Genomic DNA, 12,665 nt, shown 5'->3' with positions numbered 1-12,665 from the left:
TATTTGATAGTCAAAATATCCACGGGTGTGCTGCCGGTCTATAGTGTCCAACGGGCACAATATTTCGGCGATCATACATGTCGCCATCATCAGGTGAAGTGACGGACTGAGCTCCTGTGAACGTGCCGGCACGGAGATCCGTACGCTATGGCTGCTCAGAGGGAACTGGGTTCGGTCGCGGCGGCGGAAGATTTAAATACCCTCCGCCCGCGGCGCGCTCCCTCCGCCGTCCGCGCCCCGCGCCACGGTCGCGCGGTGGAACAGATTGCGACGGCGTCTGAGATGACGTCGGAGTGATGGCTCTGTCCGCCGTGGTCGTCACAACTATACGTTTGCTCGATTTACTCTTGATTAACCCGATCGCTGGTTCCCAAGCCTTGCTAAGATTATAGCCACAGTCACGGTTTATGAGGTCGTCATTGGTGCGAATTTCGATGGCCTCTCTAACAACGCTGTCCCAGTATCTCGACGTCTGTACCAGAATCCTCGTGCGGTCATATTCCATGGCGTGATTTTCCGACAAACAATGTTCAGCGACCGCCGACTTGCTCGGATACATCAGTCGAGTGTGCCTCTGGTGTTCACGGCATCGATCCTCGACGGTACGCATCGTCTGACCAATACACGACTTGCCTCATTGACACAGGAATCTGGTACACGCCGGCCTTCCTCAAACCGAGGTCATCTTTGGCGCTCCCCACCAGTGCACGAGTTTTATTTGGAGGACAAAACACAGTTCCGACCCGGTGTTTCTTCAGAATGCGAGCGATTTTCCCCGAGAGTGCGCCTGTGTATGGAATAAATGCAGTGCCTACCTCCTCCCTCGTGAGGAGAGTCACTAGAATTGATTAGTCAGAAGTTTGACGAGAAGACCACTGAACTTTTTAGGCATGTCTTGGCTTCCACGTATTTTCTTTTTAATGGAGAATACTACGAACAAACGGAGGGAGTCGCCATGGGTAGCGCACTCTCACCGGTGGTAGCGAATTTGTACATGGAGAACTTCGAGGAGGAAGCCCTGTCGTCATCCGTATGGAAACCTACTTGCTTTTTCCGTTACGTGGACGACACGTTCGTCATCTGGCCACATGGTATGGATAAACTCCTTGACTCCTTGACTTCCTTACACATCTAAACTCCATACACCCCAACATCAAATTCACTATGGAGACTGAAACGGAGGGAAAATTACCTTTCCTTGACGTCTTGGTCAAGAGAAGGGCTGACGGCACCCTAGGTCATGGGGTGTATCGGAAGACTACACACACTGATCTGTATTGGCACGCAGACAGCTGCCACCACCCTTCACAGAGGAATGGGGTACTTAAAACTCTAGTAGATAGGGCGCGCACTATCTCTGACGCAGAGAGTCTACCCCAGGAATTGGAACATCTGAGAACTGTATTTCGAAAAAATGGGTACTCAGAGTGGCAGATTCAACGTGCTCTCCGCCCACCCACTGCAGCACAACCTGTGGAGATGGATGAAATCACGAGGGAGGAGGTAGGCAGTGCGTTTATTCCATATACAGGCGCACTCTCGGGGAAAATCAACCACATTTTGAAGAAACACCGGGTCGGAACTGTGTTTTGTCCTCCGAATAAAACTCGTGCACTGGTGGGGAGCGCCAAAGATGGCCTCGGTTTGAGGAAGGCCGGCGTGTACCAGATTCCGTGTCAATGTGGCAAGTCGTGTATTGGTCAGACGATGCGTACCGTCGAGGATCGATGCCGTGAACACCAGAGGCACACTCGACTGATGTATCCGAGCAAGTCGGCGGTCGCTGAACATTGTTTGTCGGAAAATCACGCCATGGAATATGACCGCACGAGGATTCTGGTACAGACGTCGAGATACTGGGACAGCGTTGTTAGAGAGGCCATCGAAATTCGCACCAATGACGACCTCATAAACCGTGACTGTGGCTATAATCTTAGCAAGGCTTGGGAACCAGCGATCGGGTTAATCAAGAGTAAATCGAGCAAACGTATAGTTGTGACGACCACGGCGGACAGAGCCATCACTCCGACGTCATCTCAGACGCCGTCGCAATCTGTTCCACCGCGCGACCGTGGCGCGGGGCGCGGACGGCGGAGGGAGCGCGCCGCGGGCGGAGGGTATTTAAATCTGCCGCCGCCGCGACCGAACCCAGTTCCCTCTGAGCAGCCATAGCGTACGGATCTCCGTGCCGGCACGTTCACAGGAGCTCAGTCCGTCAGTTCACCTGATGATGGCGACATGTATGATCGCCGAAATATTGTGCCCGTTGGTCACTATAGACCGGCAGCACACCCGTGGATATTTTGACTACATGTTTATTTATTGGTCGCTTGTCACGAATTCCAATTTTGCTTGTGGTACCACTTTTAATGCGATAAAAGCGTCTAAAGGGCCAGTCGTAATGCACTTAGTTCCGTAGCTAACGGAAAGGGCGAGTGTGAACGGAGACAACACACACTGAAGGTAACTCACGTTCCAACAGTTATTTCTAAACCCATGCAGACCTATACTCGGTCAACAGTCGAGCACATGAACCGGTCATTTTGTATGTTCAGTTCCATCTATGCACTCTACGGGGTGAAAAGTATTTAAACCGACAAACTCTGGGACGTTGTAGGGGACATCAAAACAAATACTTTTCCCAAATGTCATTTTTTCCTATGGGGAGTATTTAAACCGGTGGAGGCCGTATTACGCTCTTCAGTTGTTAGAGGTGGTATTACTATCTTTAGTTGTTAGAGGGCGTATTACGCTCTTCAGTTGTAGGCAACTGCTGTCCACCAGTGTAGTAGTGCATTGTCTCTGTTTACCACTGGAGCGATACACCTGGAGTGAGTACACTGATATGGTTGGTGCGTACTATGTAGCGCACCACAACGGACGAGCTGCACAGCGGGTTTATCAACAACAATATCCTAATCGCCGTATCCCGCACCATACGACCTTTGCTGCTGTGTACCAACGTCTGCGTGAAACCAGGTCATTTAGCAGATTACCTGTACAGGGGTACCGTCACACGGTAAGAACGCTGCAATTTGAGGAAGCTGTCTCGCAGCACGTGGAGCGGGATAGCGGGATCCTACAATCAGCACTCGTGCAGCTGCACGTAACATAGGGACAAATCAGACGAATGTAAGAACAGTCCTTCGAGAGCAATTGTAACGTCCATTTCACTTACAGCGTGTCCACAACATGGAACCACTTGATTATCCACCCAGAGCACAGTTTTCGTAGTGGTACCTGGAACAGTGTGAAATGCAACCTACATTTTCACCCTCTGTGTTGTTTACCGATGAATCAACGTTCGGGCGTGATGAAGTCTTCAACACGCACATTTCCCATGTTTCGAGTGGGGATAACCCACATGCCACAGTTACTAGCGCTCATCAAGTGCGGTTCTTCGTTAATGTGTGGGTCGGTGTTGTCGGGGACTGTTTAATTGGGCCGTATCTGCTGCCTAGGTCATTAAAAGGCAGGCACTATTAAAATTTTCTCGCCAGAGCATTGCCAGAATTGCTGGAAAACTTCCCGCTCCCTACAAGACAACGCATGTGGTTCCAACATGACGGGGCACCGGCACATTTCAGTCGTCGTGTGCGTCGATTCCTGGACCGACGGTTCCCAGAAACGTGGATTGGCAGAGGTGATCCTGTACCATTGCCTGCTCGATCCCGAGATATGTCCCCTCTGGACTTTATTGTGTGAGGAGAAATGCGCGACCTTGTTTACGCAACTCCTGTTGCATCAGAAGAGGATCTGGTTGCCTGGATAGTAGCAGCAGCAGCAGCAGCAGGACCAATTCAGGGTACTCCTGGGGTTTTTGCCCGTGTCAGACAGAACATGATCCCACGGTGTAACCTTTGTTTACGTGTCAATGGAGGCATTTTTGAAAATCTACTGTAATTGAAATTGGGTTGTGTTAATGTGTTGTCTCTTGGTCATAAAAAATGGAAAAGTATTTGTTGGTTTAATTAATTTGCCGCCAGAGAAATCTTACTCGGTTTAAATACTCCTCATAGAAAAAAATGACATTAGGGAAAAATATTTGTTTTGATGTCGCCTACAGCCTCCCAGAGTTTGTCGGTTTAAATACTTTTCAAATACTTTTCACCCTGTATATGGTTACGGCAGCAATACCTGGGTGTTTCCGTCCTGGATACACTGGCACGCCGCTCGGTACCTTCAAGTACCGGGTTTGCTTAGCACGTTCAGCAATAATCCTTTTACTTTGCTGCACACATTTTCAAGTAGTTCAGGTCCTTCTGCGGCACAGGAGAACAAAGCCAGCAACGAAAAAGTGCGAGAACAATCATCAGGGCGGTGGCAAGCGTCCTCTACTCTTATTGCCTGGTGCAGCCGGCACCTGAGGTAGTAGAAGACTGCCCGTGGCTCATTTTATGATTGTTTGCTGCTGTTGTGACTCAACTGTAAACCACAAAATGGCAGTTACTTTGTTATTCTGGGTGTAATACAAGGAAGCGCCAAAGAAACTGGTATGGGCATGGGTATTCAAAAACAGAGATATGTAAACAGACACAATACGGCGCTGCGATCGTCGACGCCTTACTGTATGAGACAACAAGTGTCTGGCGCAGTTGTTACATCGGTCACTGCTGCTACAATGACAGCTTATCGAGATGTAAGTGTGTCTGAACGCGGTGTTGCAGTCGGAGCACGAGCGATGGCACATAACATCTCCGAGATAGCGGTGAAGTGGCGATTTTCCACTACCACCATTTCACGAGTGTACCGTGAATATAATCCGGTAAAACATCGAATCTCCGTCATCGCTGCGGCCGGAAAAAGATCCTGCAAGCACGGCACCAGGCAGGGGCAAGCTTGATGACTAGACGAGCAACCGAAAGACATACATCACGTGCGTGCTGAAGTCACGTGCAAGCGGCAGCTAACAATGGTTCAAATGGCTCTGAGCACTATGGGACTTAACATCTGAGGTCATCAGTCCCCTAGACTTAGAACTACTTAAACCTAACTAACCCAAGGACATTACACACATCCATGCCCGAGGCAGGATTCGAACCTGCGACTGTAGCAGCAGCACGGTTCCGGACTGAAGCGCCTAGAACCGCTCGGCCACAGTAGCCGGCAAGCGGCAGCTAAACATTGCTGATTCCTGGTTCACACTTTCTCCATATAGAGCATATATACGAATACTATCAGAAGAAACGCTATCAGAAACATCATTAAATTCAATTATTCCACCCCACACTAGCAAAGCTACAAAACAGGTAACTTTCAGTATTTGGATCTAAACAGGAGCCGGCCGCTGTGACCGAGTGGTTGTAGGCGCTTCAGTCCGGAACCACGCTGCTGCAACGGTCGCAGGTTCGAATCCCGCCTCGGGCATGGCTGTGTGTGTTGTCCTTAGGTTAGTTAGGTTTAAGTAGTTCTAAGTGTAGTGGACCTACGACCTCAGATGTTAAGTCCCATAGCGCTTAGAGCCATTTGAACCATTTGAACCATCTAAACAGGTACCAGATTGTCGCTTAGTTGCGTTCTCACCACATTAATGTTCACTGCCTTCCAGAGAATCAGTCATTAGGTTTCCACCCAACAAATGTGACTGATGCGTTTACAGTGGCTGTTAGCACCTACTATTAACATGACCTTTTTCACTGTCTTTTGTCTGCCTCTTTTCAGCACGACTCGAAAACTTGCTTTGACTTCAGCATTAGAAAGTTGTAAGCAATTTCAGGTTGTATGAAAGTATGTAATACCATGTACGAACAGTATTGAGAAAATTTAGAGAGCCGGCATTTGAAGCTGACTGCCGAACGATTCTACTGCCGCCAACATACATTTCACGTAAGGACCACGATTATAAGACATGAGAAATTAGGGCTGATATGGAGGCATATAGACAGTCGCTTTCCCTCGCTCTATTTGCGGGTCGAACAGGAGGGGAAATGTCAAGTAGTGGTACAGGGTACCCTCCGCCACACACCTTACAGTGGCTTGAGGAGCTTCTGCGTAGATGCAGCTGTAATGTCATAACGTTTTTGTGAACACTAGTCCGTGCGTCAGTTGCCACTAGTTTAGCGCCAGAAGTTTCCAGTTTTTCGTCGACTAACACATTTGAACTGAGCAACTTTGGAAGCAGGTAGAGTCACTTTAGACACTGTATGTTGTACGTGTTTCCGTGTTTCTAGGATACGAGGAATCGTCATACAGCAGATTATAATCAAATAATAAGCCGTCCAGTGTAGAGCAGATCTTAAACGCACAGGTAGATCTGTTGATCTTTTCGAAAGGCGATCGAGCTGTTTTCGGTCTGTAGAAATGCCGCGTTTGCTCTTCCTGTACGTCGTAATGCCAGTGCAGTAGGCGATGCTTTCGCCCTACAAGATGACAGATCTCAATCAAAACACTTTCCTTGGTATTCGTTGGCACTAACAATGTCTCAGACATCATTCGGTTTATTTCAGGAAAGTTAGAACATACATTACGTACGTGGAATTCTTGTACATAGTACGTTCTACGTAGTAGAATCACTGTGCCGTTCCAAGAACATGCTGTATTCTTGTGAGATTTCTGCCGATGTCGTCGATGATTTAGTCGTACAACGTTGCCACATTTCCCACCCTTCCCTCTCTGACGACACTGGATATAGGCAATGTTGAAAACAATGAAAATTCGGAGTGGTCCAATAAATTGTCCTAAGTAAACAGTCCAAGATGGCGGACTAAGCACAGCCCTATAAGAGCACAGGTCACTTATGCTAAGGGTGCATTGACGGGAAATTAAAAAATCCAAGAAGAGCAATTGTTGAATCAGAGGAAAATCCAAGACAGTGTACCTGGACATATGAGTACAGACCATATGCTTGTCAGGTCACTTGTGCCAAGTACAGAATTCAAGATGGCGAACCTGAGTGTACGAGCACATGCTGCATGATTGCCATATTCCTTGTGCTAAGTATTAAATGAAATATGGCCACCTACAAAAATCCAGAATGCTAAATTGGTTTTACCCTTGATATCAAAAAGCCCTTGCCAAATACAAGAGCTCAGTTCTAAATGGTTGTAGCCCGGTTTAAAAAGGTATCTAAACAATTTCCTCCAACTCTCTGGTATTATAACTCACAGTCACGGCTTCCTTGTTTAAAAAATTCCAACACCCCTCCCCACCACAAATGCCACTGGTAAGACTCAAGTTGCCCTACATTTAAAATCATGTCAGGTTAAACATTTACAGCGTGTGAAGCAGGAATGGGACAGGAACACATGTCGGAAGGCTTACGAGGTCTTCGGAAAGCTCAGCCACTTTCGTTTCTTCGTACACTGATAGAGAAAAACCGCAACACCAGGAAGGAGATGTGCAGCATAAACGAAAGGTGTCAGGCACGTTCCGGGCCAGCCGCATGAGAGTGGCTCCAGTAGCGCACTATGGGGATCCATATCAGGTTTGCTTTAAATGCAGGCTGTAACGGTGATGAGCACTACTTACAGTCGAGATTTCACCTGCTCAACTGATCTTAATCAAGAATTCCTTTAAGATGGCAAAGGTGCCATTACCAACACCTCATTGAGTTTGAACAAGGTCATGTAATAGGTCTACAAGAAGCTGGATGTTCCTTCAGCGCCGGCCGGGGTGGCAGGGCGGTTCTAGGCGCTTCAGTCTGGAACCGCGCGACCGCTACGGTCGCAGGTTCGAATCCTGCCTCGGGAATGGATGTGTGTGATGTCCTTAGGTTAGTTAGGTTTAAGTAGTTCTAAGTTCCAGGGGACTGATGACCTCAGTAGTTAAGTCCCATAATTCTCAGAGCCATTTGAACCATTTGTTCCTTCAGCGATATTGCAGAAAGGTTTGGCGGGAATGTAGCCACTGTACATGACTGCTGGGAGCGGTGGTCGCAAGAATATACGGTTCCAAGAAGACGAGGCTCCAATACGAAAGATCGCCGTGTTCAGTGTATGGCTCTTTCGCATTGTATTGCATTATCAGCAGAAATTTCAGCAGCAGTTGGCATCACAGTAACAACAGAGAGTTACAGATAGATTGCTACAAGGACAACTCCGACCCAGATGGCCTGTAGCATGCGGGCATTTCACTGACCCCAAACCACCACCATTAGCGACATCAGTGGAGCTCACTGGAGGGCAGTAGTGAAGACGTCTCATGTGTCTTCTGATGAAAGCTGGCTCTGCCTTGGTGCGAGCGATGGCTGTGTGCTGGTTAGAAGGAAACCGGTTGAGGACCTGCACCCAACCTGTCTGTGTGCTACACACACGAGACCCACTCCTCGAGTATCATAGCAGGAGCACTCTCATGGTTATCCTGTGCACTCTGCAAAATTGTACATCGTTCTGATGATGTGACACATTGTGCTGCAATTCATGAATTGCATTCCTGTGTGTGTGTGGGCGGGGGGGGGGGGGGGGGGGTACATTCCAACAGGATAACAATCATCAATCATCCATATACCGCTGTTGTAACCCAACAACCCGTACACAGTGTCGACATGCTGCCTTGACATGCTCGATCACCAGATCTGTCTCCAATTGAGCGCACATGCGACACCGTCTAACGACAGCCCTAGTATCATCCACAAACAGCATTACCCGTCGCTGAATTGACCAATCAGGTGCAACAGGCATGGAACTCTATCCCACAAGCTGACATCCAACACCTGTACAACGCAAAGCCTGCATTCAACATTCTGGTGGTTACACCAGTTACTTATGAACCCGCATTTCATATATGCGATGGCTTATCTCGCGCATACATTAACCACTGACTTTAGAATGTTAATCACTTCGATATGTTGCCTAGACAAATGGATTCCCGAAATTCCATTAGTCTACATTAATTAGTTTTTGGTGATACGATTTCTTGTCCTTCAGTGCATCTCATTGAGTCCTGTGTAGCCATGCAATGTTCTGCACTCATAGATTTTGTTAGTTGCTTAACTTTGGAGTGTCTCCTGTGCTCCTTGCACCTTCTCTTGACTGCCTGTACAGTCTCGCCGATGTATGCCTTACCGCATTTGCCCTGAATATACTATACACCCAATTTATGGAGCTGCAAATCATCTTTAATCCTTCCTAATAGTGCACTGATTTTCTGAGGTGGAGGGAAAGCCCACTTAATGATTTGGGATCCTGCCAATTTTGATCGATAGTTTGTCAGCGTGTGACAGAATGCCATTTTTTTTATCCTCCTTGCAGTGTTCTATTTGCTGAACCCATAACTTCTGCCTGAAAGTTCTTCAGATTTGCCTATCACTACATATATTCTTCTTGAATAAATCTTTAAGAAAAAAATGGTTCAAATGGCTCTGAGCTCTATGGGACTTAACTTCTGAGGTCATCAGTCCCCTAGAACTTAGGACTACTTAAACCTCACTAACCTAAGGACGTCACACACATCCATGCCCAAGGCAGGATTCGAACCTGCGACAGTAGCGGTCGCGCGGCTCTAGACTGTAGCGCCTAGAACCGTTCGGCCACTCCGGCCGGCTAAATCTTTAAGTTGGTTGAGCTCCCTCGGTGGGTCCAATGTTGCACAGGCCCTGCAGAACACTGTACATAGCACACCCTCATGCTGTGAAAGACGATGCCTGCTTGGGGGCGTGGACACACAGATCAGTGTGGGTCGTTTTCCTACACACACTGTGTCCCACAGTGCCATCCACTTCGTGCTTGACTAGAATTTCAAAAAAATGGGGGTTCGCCACTCTCTTCCATCTCTATACTGAATTTCGTGCTGGTGTGCAGAGAGTTAAGATTTTGAAAAAACTCTTGAATCCCTTCATTCCCGTGTAGCCATACTTCATAAGTCTCATCAACATGCCTGAAAAACATGTGGGTTTTAATGCGGCTGTTTCTACAGTTTCCTCTTAGAAATCCTCTATGAACAGCTTAGCCACTACTGGTGATGGGGGAGCACACCCCATGATGAAACAAGCTGAAACTTCCTGGCAGATTAAAACTGTGTGCCCGACCGAGACTCGAACTCGGGACCTTTGCCTTTCGCGGGCAAGTGCTCTACCATCTGAGCTACCGAAGCACGACTCACGCCCGGTACTCACAGCTTTACTTCTGCCAGTACCTCCTCTCCTACCTTCCAGACTTTACAGAAGCTCTCCTGCGAGACGAGGTACTGGCAGAAGTAAAGCTGTGAGTACCGGGCGTGAGTCGCGCTTCGGTAGCTCAGATGGTAGAGCACTTGCCCGCGAAAGGCAAAGGTCCCGAGTTCGAGTCTCGGTCGGGCACATAGTTTTAATCTCCCAGGAAGTTTCATATCAGCGCACACTCCGCTGCAGAGTGAAAATCTCATTCTGGATGACATAATCTGTTTGTTCATAACAGTCGTCATCGAAGAGGAAGAATATAGATGTGAGGACAAAATCGAAGAGGATAGTCTTTGCCACTATATACCCTTATATAACAAAAAAGACAAGTAGTATGTCAGGGCATCTTATGGTGGCACACATTCACGTATGCAGTACCAAAATTGCAAGCCAAGAGATCTCGATTGCTGTCGCCAGCTTGCTGTGTGTCCTAGGGCAGGATGTGTGACGCTCCTAGCTGCGGCGACCAGCTGGGGACAGCCTCTGGTGGCGGCATCTCGAGTTCCCACAGCTGTCTGGAGAGAGCCACGTGATGCATACCGTAGCTAAGAAGGCAGTGTGCTCTAGAGATCCCATTGGCCCACTCCCAGCTACTGTGTTCACCTTTTCATCCGACGGGAGGCACTTGGGTCATGTATCTGGCACTGCTGACAGTTTTTTGTCATGAAATGCTCCATACAAAGAAGCTATTAGCCACTACTTCTGTAAGATATCGTTCATTTTGTCATCTGTACTGATACCGATTGCGATGGTCTTAAAGTATTTGTCACTTTGTATAAATGTGTTTCATTTAGAGGGAACAAGCCATGTGTATGTAAGTTCGCATGTTTTGATGCATTCTGGTTCCCATCGAACCCACTGACAACCTCCTTCACCCCAACAACTCCCTCCACCCACTTCCCCCAGCTGAAGACACCTGCTTTATGCCCACAGTTCTTCAAAACATTCAAACTTTCCAGGGCCATGCATCCTACACCAAATTTTCCTTGCTGCCCACTCTGTGTTCTACCTCACCACACAAGTCACCTATTCCCACAACCAGGTCCACATTCTTTTCATCCATCTCAACACTCTAGTTTAAACCCATCCAAGCCACCCATCATCCCTTCTCTCCGTAAATCAGGGCGTTACATCAGTGTAATATCCTATTGCAGAATATCCCCTCCTTGTCAGCCATCAAACACCTCTTCATGCACACCCTCTCCCAACACCACATTGGTATGCTAATCCTGAATGAAACCTTCCTGCAAACCTCATCATGCTACCTGCACTTTACCATACATCCTCCACTGAACAGATAATCTGGTCCCCATGGTCCGAGGTGGAGTTGCTATTGGCCACCACAAGAACATTTCTGTTCATCCACAACCTCTCTACAACACTTCTACCAAACACCTTATCCTCACTCTCTTCCTCAAAACCATAATTGTTACCTGTGCCACTATATCTGACCACATCATCCCATTCCACACAACTTCATCACCCACAAAGGCCATACCTTTTCAATGTATATTATTGCCACTGACCTTGCCATTCATAGCCAGTCCCATACTGAAATCTAGTCCCTCTCCCACTACATACCTGCCCTGAAAGCATATCCACCCCTTATATTATCCTCATCTCTCCTAACCTCCTTGACCCTACTCAAAGCGACCATCTACATGTCCTACTCACCATCCCCTACACCACGCACCCTACCTGTGCACCCACTCCCACTGCTCTCTCCATCACATCCAGAACTACACCTGTACCAACTGAGATGCCTAAAGGAAATTCATCGCTACCGAACTCGAAAGCCATCCTTTATCCTTCCAACACCCCCATGACATTCACTGAGCCGCCAGCTACATACAACAGATCTTGTCAAACGCTATACGTCACCACATTCTGACGAAACCCATCTATCCACCCTGTCTCATGCTTCCTCCTCATACTCTTCTACTCCTCTGTCAATCCCATCGCCTTTAGCAATCCGTCCTGCAGAACCATGACCAAGACACACTTCAATGCCACTGACAACTACAACGACACATCCGACTCCTGCTGAATGCAAAGAAACGCTGCATCTGGTGCCAAACATGCACAAAACTCAATGTCATACTGCCCATAAACTCTTCCAGATACTGGAAGGTATTTCACGACCTTACTGACAACAATCCTGCTCCCACTTATCCCCTTTTGCTCGATAATCACCCTCTCTCTGAAAACTTAATCAAAGCCAACCACTTTGAGTCCTACCTCTCTGAAACCTTCACCACCCCAGACGACCCCCATTTTTATTACTCCTTATTCACGACAGTCCATGAACATACAACACCTTCCCCCCCCCCTCTTTCCAGTACCTTGACGACATCCTACAGACAGAATTCAATACTCCAGTAACAACACAAGATATTCAATAGACACTCCATCACAAACACAACACAGCTCCTAGTCATGACTGCATCACTACAGAAACCTGAATGAATGACCCCTCTCCTTCCTGGAAATCCTACCCACCCATTATAGTGTAATCCTACACATTAGTATTTATCCTGAGAGATGGAAAACCTCTTGAATCTTCCTATTCTTC

General features: G+C 47.7%; 1 protein-coding gene across 1 annotated transcript in view; it reads right to left on the bottom strand.

Annotated features, from left to right (window-relative positions):
* Positions 1 to 12,665, bottom strand: part of LOC124544653 (UDP-glycosyltransferase UGT5-like) — a 125,181-nt gene that overhangs the window by 45,308 nt on the left and 67,208 nt on the right. The window lies entirely within an intron of this gene.

The sequence above is a fragment of the Schistocerca americana genome, chromosome 8 (assembly GCF_021461395.2).
Source record: "Schistocerca americana isolate TAMUIC-IGC-003095 chromosome 8, iqSchAmer2.1, whole genome shotgun sequence".
In the NCBI taxonomy this organism is placed as follows: domain Eukaryota; kingdom Metazoa; phylum Arthropoda; class Insecta; order Orthoptera; family Acrididae; genus Schistocerca; species Schistocerca americana.
The sequence above is the reverse complement of the archived record's forward strand: the minus strand, read 5'-3'. Positions and strand labels throughout refer to the sequence as shown.